This window comes from Pterocles gutturalis, unplaced genomic scaffold, assembly GCF_000699245.1.
Source record: "Pterocles gutturalis isolate BGI_N339 unplaced genomic scaffold, ASM69924v1 scaffold14853, whole genome shotgun sequence".
NCBI lineage: Eukaryota > Metazoa > Chordata > Aves > Pterocliformes > Pteroclidae > Pterocles > Pterocles gutturalis.
This window is the reverse complement of record NW_010118277.1, coordinates 43,857-51,272: the sequence shown is the minus strand read 5'-3', so window position 1 is coordinate 51,272 and position 7,416 is coordinate 43,857.

Genomic DNA, 7,416 nt, shown 5'->3' with positions numbered 1-7,416 from the left:
CCTGGCTGGGGCTCGAGAGGCCTGTGAGTTGTGAGGGTAAAAAAATTAACTGGAACTTTGAAAGCTTGGGCAGAAAGCTGCGAAACCCCGCCGTTAACGAGCAGTGGCGATGCGGCGGCATGGCGAAGTGTTCAGGTGCTTCTTCCTTACCCGCTTGTGTCTTGCGGGCTTTCCCGCTTGTGTCTTGCGGGCCTGGGACGCCAACAAACCAAGACAAAAACCTCACTTTCAAAGTGCTGTATGATTTGTGTCAAGAAGAAAAAACCAAACCCTATTGCATCTCGGTTTGCGTGTCATCTTCCTAGTTCTGCCTGTGCTGCTGTTAGGGAAGGGATGTGGTGATGGAGTCTGTGGGAGCAGCTAGGCACGGCGCTTTAAAATGCAGAGGTGATTGACTTGGGAGAAGTGGTTGGTGTTTACTGGTTGAAAACTCCTGCTTTTCTAGCTACCTCGCTCAGTTGGAGTTTCTTTTTGGGTGCTGAGCTCGCTTGGAGCCTGGCGGACCCTCACGTATCTGGGGCTGCTCTTCCCAAAGAGCATCAACAGCCCAAGCGCGGGGCTGCCGGGTGGCTCTGCGGGTCTGGAAACCCTCCTCCCGTCACATGCTGCCATTGCTCGTCTCTCCTTCCTAAACAGGAGAGTAAGAAAAATGGTGTGCTTTGAAATCTCCTTTTTCTTTCTCTCCAAAATGACTTTTATGACCCAGACTAATAAAATGGAGCTGTGTTTAAGCCAGTTCCCAGTACAGCTGGAACACAATTGGGTCAGTGTAGGCAGTCTGACTGAAATAACTAACTTAGATGTTGAAACTGCTCTGTGTGTGCCTTGTTTTGTTTTAGCTTGTTATTGTGGCAGTGCGGTGTATATATAGTGCTTATGATGTGCTCTTAAGTCGCTTCCCCAAAAAATACATGGAGTTGCTAACCTGGTATTAGTGCTGCTGAAAGCTTTTATGGGGGACAAGATACTATATAAACTGATTTCAGGCGAAAGTTTCAGCAGAGATTCGTGTCATTCTGTGTACTCTTACAGGTGGGTAGATTTGACCCTGAACTCTGTTGGTGTTGAGCATTGTAGCCTGCTAGAAATTAGAAAATGACATTTTCCGTGTTGTGTCAGAACATTGTCACTCCAGTTTGACACAAAATCTGTCAGCAGCTGATGCTTGATGGATGAAAAGTTTTTCACTGAGGTTTGCTGCTTTAAAGCAAAATAAATCTTTTCACTGGTGCTCTAACATGTCTGCTTTAGAGATTTGTGGTGCTGTAGCTGCACTGGCAGAAGCATCCTTGTTGTGAACAAACCGTAACCCTCGTCTGCTCAGGTTGTACCCCACTGGCTTTGAAACCAGCAGCATTGGGATTCCTCTATGGCAACTCTGTATGCATTCCTCGAATTTTGCTTGAACCATGTATATTCCTGAACCTTAATGTGAAGTGATCCAACTGGATGTGGTGTTACAGCTGGAATTCCTTGCTGTAGGAGGAATTTCTGAATGCCATTTGGAAGATGCTCGTCCATCCTGTTTACGTGGAGGCTCCGGATGAGTGTGGTGGTTGAGCTGTCCATGGTGACGCCTCTCCTTCCTCCTCCGAAGAGAGCCCATCGCTTCAGGGTGGCCTCACATCTTTTTGCCACTGTCGTTTGCTTTTTAGCTTGCTTCATTTGTTGTCTTGAATCTACTGTCTCGGATCACCTTTGTAGTAGATTAAATAGTATATGGGTTGATACTGAGACAAAAGGTGCAAATAGGGAAAATCTGGTTCACACAAGTACAGAGATTATACAGAACCAAATTTATCGCTTTAATTCATGGTGAAGAAGTCTTCCTTGACTTTTTTGGGGAGGCACATGGATTTCCTCAGAAAGAGAAGAGTATTTGGACTTAGAATTTACTTTCCTAGTGGTGTTTGTTTTTCTTTTTGCTTCTTTAAACCTGCCTATTGTAGCAACTGTCTTATTTGTGTAGAAAGTATGCCTGCAGCTTGCTGGGCTTAAATCTGTACTGGGAGCTATCAAATGAGTGCTGCAGAATGATGGGAGGTTTTATGTACTCCGAGATGAATGTGTAGTCCCTTCACAATTCAGTCCCAGCGAATCAGGCACCTCTTTGTACTTCCATGTTAATTTGACACTAGCTTTGTATCCGTGTTCTTGCTGTGCTCTTCAGATAAATAAAACCTTCTTTTGAGCCTCCTCAACTGTAGTATCTTTTCAGGCAATCTGAAAGGCAGTGATTTCATGTGGACCTATTTTTTCTGCATTTAGGGTGAGATGGGTTTTAGTAAATTAGGAGCAAAATTAAAGTATCCTTTTTTTCCCTCATTTTTCCATCTTGGTTACACAAATATGTTTTGCGCCACTGCCATTGCTAACAGTGTTGGGTACATTGAACATACCATGCCATCAGCCCGAGCTGTGGAGACTTGGGTTCCTGCAGGTACCATGGGCAGTTAGATTTTTCTGAGCCTGTGGACTTTTTATAGTAATTTTGTGCTTTTGAGAATCTTCACTTGGATTTTTTTGGTCCAGTGTTTCCCTCTTTCTCTCTCTAACTGTTTTGACCATAAGCTGCTTGTTTTGACTAGTTGCCTGCTTTATAATGCATTGTTTTGTTATTTTGTTGAGTTATTTTTTTTTAAAGTGGGGCATTTCTCCTTGAGTTGTGTTAGTCATTATTTGTTTGGAAGCTGCTAATGTGAATTGAAGCTGAATGTATCAGACTTTTCCAACCATATGGGTGTACAGTGAAGGACTAACTTAATATTTCCTTTAAACATTTACTGAACTGATTATATCTGGTGTTCAGACACTTGTATTTGGGGGTGTTTACCACAGTAGGGTTTGGCATAATAATATCTGTTCCGGGACAGCTCAAAACATCTGCTTCAGGTTATCTGACTAGCTGGCTGAGAGCTGTAGTCTTTATGTGAACAAATATTTCTGTGGTGTGTTAACTGAGTCGCAATAAACTGTCCTGGTGCTAGCTTGGCTTTAGACCGAGTTTCTGCACACTCGTGCATTTCTGTTGGCTGTCTGAAGAGCATCAGAGATGTAAATTGTTACGGGTTCAGTTTTGCAGCACAGCTTGAGAATATGTAAGAAGTTTCTGTTAACATCCCATTGCACAGTCAAAAAACAAAGGTTTTGGTGTCTTTATGTAAACGTTGGGAACTTAAACAGTCTGGAGCGATCAGGATGACATGTTTCAGAACAGTGTTTAGAGGATTAATTAAGATCATCATCGCTAAAGACAATAACATGTTTTCATATTTCTCTAACAAGATCCTGCTGCTTGCTAATGGAAAACACTTAAACATGGTCAGGCTTTATATTGGATTTTGTAATAGTGGTTTAGTATAGAGCCTTGTGAATGTAGGTCATCAGGCTTTCCTATTAGAGCATTTGCCAGGCAGCTAAAAGCCAATTGAGTTTTCATTCTTGCAGCTTTTTTTTCTGTGCTTCAAAGCTAGCTTGAGGAAGTAATTTCATTACCCATGTTCTGTTTTTTAAAAATTTTACACAGCTTACCTAATCAGCAATGCTTAGAAGGGCTTGCCAGTGCAAGTGGTCTAGTTGAAAAGCCCCACAACTTTAGCTGAAAGTTTGAACTTTCCATGTGCTTTGGTGCTTGGTTGCAGGCAGCTGGCGGTTCTGCTCTTGCTGGTGGGGTGCTGGTGTCCTGCAACAATACAATTGACGAGTGTGGTTAAATTGCCAACTCTTTCTTGTCACTTAGTCAGAAGTTGTAGGCCTTGAATGTAAGGCAGAGCTCCTCCAAGTAGAAGTCTAAACAAACCCACAACCAACATCGTTCCAGGACGATCCAGTTGTCTGCTGTGACGGGACGTGCCTGGTTTTGGCTGGCTGAATTGCACCCGTCCTAGACTGGGGTGTGGGCCCAGCCTTCCTCTGCTCTGAAGGGAGTTCGTTGGTAAGCCCAGAAGCCCTTATTTTGCTTTTTGTTCACTGCCTCTACCTTAGCAAGAGCCGTGGTGAGTAGTATTTATTTGGTTCCATGTTGTTGCCAACTACAGCCCTTCTCTGTGTACCCAGCTGAATTCCCCAGCGAGGGCTTCTGGGCGTGAGGGGCAGAAGGGTTTTTTGTCACACCTCCTCAGATAGTTTTGCTGTAAGTAGGGCTGGCCTGTCTTCCAGTCTTATGTTCCCCCCTCATCCCCTTGCTTCTTAATCTACTGTTTTTAGGGGTGTTTTTCTTCCTACTGGTCTATACTGGTGTGTTCTTTTCCTGGTGTTCCTGTGCTATGCTGTTTGCTATTACGAGCTGCAAAGTGAGGCTGATGGATTTGGAAAGTCGTTCTTGTGGCTGCTATTGGCGTAGCAGAGAGATGAGGCAGAAGGTATCAGACCTTATTAGCAGGTCTGATACTTTCAGACTGGTAACTCCTGGGGTTAATTGTAAGGCAGTATTCTGGAGGTGCGAGTGGGTTTGCTGCTAGCTGTGGCTGCAGAGGAAAGGAGAAGAAAGCAGCTAGCAGGCAGAGGGCTGTTTGCATGCATTGCTCTGGTTCTGAGAAGTAATGGAAACAGAAGGGGAATGGTTTGGGAGTAGAGGAAGATGGGGCTAGAGCAGAAGTGATGGAGAAGAGAGTGGTGCTGCAGCCTCTCTGTGGTGGGGGGAGGAGGCTGTGGGGGTGCTTCTTCATTCTCAGTAGTCAAGGGAAAAGGCACAGCTAGCTTGAAGAAAGAAGAACTTTAGACAGGCATAAAATTCCCCAGTGAATGTCAGAAAATCAGCCGAGACTTCAATGAATTATTCCATCCCCTGGAATTAGCTTTGTTAGGGCTGGTTTTGGTGTTGGGTTGTAATGCAAGAGTAGTAACTACCTCTACAGTCCACCTTTGAGTAATGCTGGGGTGTCTGGGTTTTTACGTGGTGATTTCTTGCAACTTTTATAAGGTCTCACTTCATCCTATGGGAGGCGTATAAATAACTTCTTTCATGATGAGCAGAACTTCCCCTTGTGTTCGCACGCGTTGCGCTGCGGCAGAGCCGGAGTGTCCCGCACGGAACTTCTGCTCCCGACGCGTGGTCAGAGCAGAACCTGGGAGCGGCTCGGTGGCATCGCTGCTCCTGCCCTTCAGGGGTTAATGTGGGAGCTCGAGTTTGTTTTGTATTTTAAAATGAAATAAGTAGGTGAGGGATTCTTGCACTGATAGCCCGAACAAGGAAGTCCTTGAGATAGAAAAGGAGAGTCCTTGAGATCACAGGGAATGGCAGGCGTGGTGAGAGGCTCTGCTGATCTCCGCCTGTGTGATCTCAAGGGCTAACCTGTGATGGGAAGAGGCTTGCTGATCTTTTGTTCTGTGTAGACTGATAGAAAGTTATGGCTGGAAGGGGTACTAAGAGATTGGGTCATCTGTCTTCCTGTCCCAAAACAAAATCCGGTAAATCCAGGCAATTCCCGGAGGTTATTTATCCAGCACATTCTTAATGATTTCCTGTGACAGAGATTCTAAACGCCAGATTCTTTTGGAAAGTCTAGTTGCCAGTCTGTTGCTTGTTCTGCAGTTGCAGCTTATTATTCCTGTCTAAATACAGTGTCAGGCATGTGTCTCTCTTATGTTACAGTTTTAAAGAACAATTCTACCATGTTCCCCAAACTGTGCGATCCTCTGGCATCTTGTGGTTTCCAGTGAAACTTTTAATTTTGTCTTTGTATTAAAGGGTTAGCCTGCTAATTCTGGGTTTGACGAAGAGCATTGTGATGGTGTTCGCTAAATGGAACTACTTAGGAAGTTAGTGTTTGATGCATACCATTTAGATTGCTTAGAAATACAATTTTAAGTTTAATGGAAATTTATAGTTGCCTCATTACCTATAGCTAAACAAAATACCATTCAACTTCCTAGTTAATTAAAATTAAAATTGGTTGATCTAACCTTTATATTCAGTTTTTATTCTGTTTATTGATCAGTGCTTGACAATTGTCAGCCAGCTTGATGGGTGGAAATACAGAATTAGCTTTTGGTGGCTGCTCTTGTGACATTGCCTGCTCTTTTGTCCTTTAACTTACTGTCTTTTTTCATTTAACTTTTTTCTGTATTGTCTTATCTTTCCTATGCCTCCTCTGCTGTGCTTTCCCCCAATGAGAACAGTTCCTTGTGATACCCAGTGAAATTATTTGGGAACCACAGCTAGTAGAAAAAAGGGGTTAAGTGTTGTTTCTGGTAGAACGATGCTGGGTGTTCTGGGCTGGGTTTTCTCAAGGGAGCTTCAGGTGTCTCTTTGAAATGCTGCAGCCTCCAGCGGTTTGTGTTTTGACACTGGGATGTGCATTGCAAAGTGGGCAATGCTGCCGACAGAGGTTTGAAGTGGGTGAGCACAGCACTTAGATCCCGGTGGAGGGAGGTCAGCTCCAACCTGGACTGGGGCTCTCCCAGCCCTGCCCTCAGAGCCCCAGGGGGAGATGGATGGGTGATACAAGGGTGGGTGTTGAGCTTTGCCATCTGGGAGAATTTTACGTAGAACAGATGCAATTTTACATTGCATCAGTGAGAATTTGACATAAAACTGAGTGTTGTCCTTCTGTATTTGTATGCTTTGTCTGTGCTGATGTTTCTTTAGCAATTTAAATAAAAAGGTTTCTTCTGACTTAAAAGTAAAATGTTTTCTTTTATACACTTTAAAAGAAAACAAGCCATCCTGCTTCTGACACCTGCTCAGTTTGAGTTAGTGCCCAACTGCATTGTGCCTTGTGTATGTGTATGCTAAATTTCTGCAACGTGTTACAGCTTCTTTTAATCTGGGGATGGTCAGAACTGCATTTGTGGTTTCTCTCTGTTGAATCTGTGAAATCATTTGTTATGCTTAAATTACTCTTTACTGATTAAAATGCAGTAACACAAATGTACTCTGTTAATGACATCTTGGAAAAATCTTTATGAAAAACCAGGGATCTTGCAGGAGTGAGATCCCAGTGCAAAGACTTAATCAGAAGCATCATCCCCTCCAGTTCTGGTAGTAAGCAGATTGAAGGGGAATGGTCCCAGGATGCTGTTAGTATAGAAGTGCTCCTTTCTGAGCAATAATGGAGTGAAGTGTAATTTTTCTGTTGATGTGACAGCTAAAAAATGACCAAGATCAAGTATCATGGTATGGTACCTGACACTCGTGCCTAATAGGAGCTGGTTGAAGAGCTGAAGAGTGCCGGCAGTACTTGAGCTGTTAGAAGGTGTGGGGAATGGGAAGGCTGCTCCTAAAGGGTTAAGTGGCTTTTTGTCAATGGGTTGGGCTTTTATTTGCTGACTTCTGATAGAACTATTAAACTTAAGCATTTGATACATGCAATTTCTGTTCAGGTATTTGCTTTACCATGGGAGGAGAAAGCACAGTATCTCCCGCGATGTGGACAAACACAGAGTGACTAACGTTGGCTGCATTCCTGACGCGAC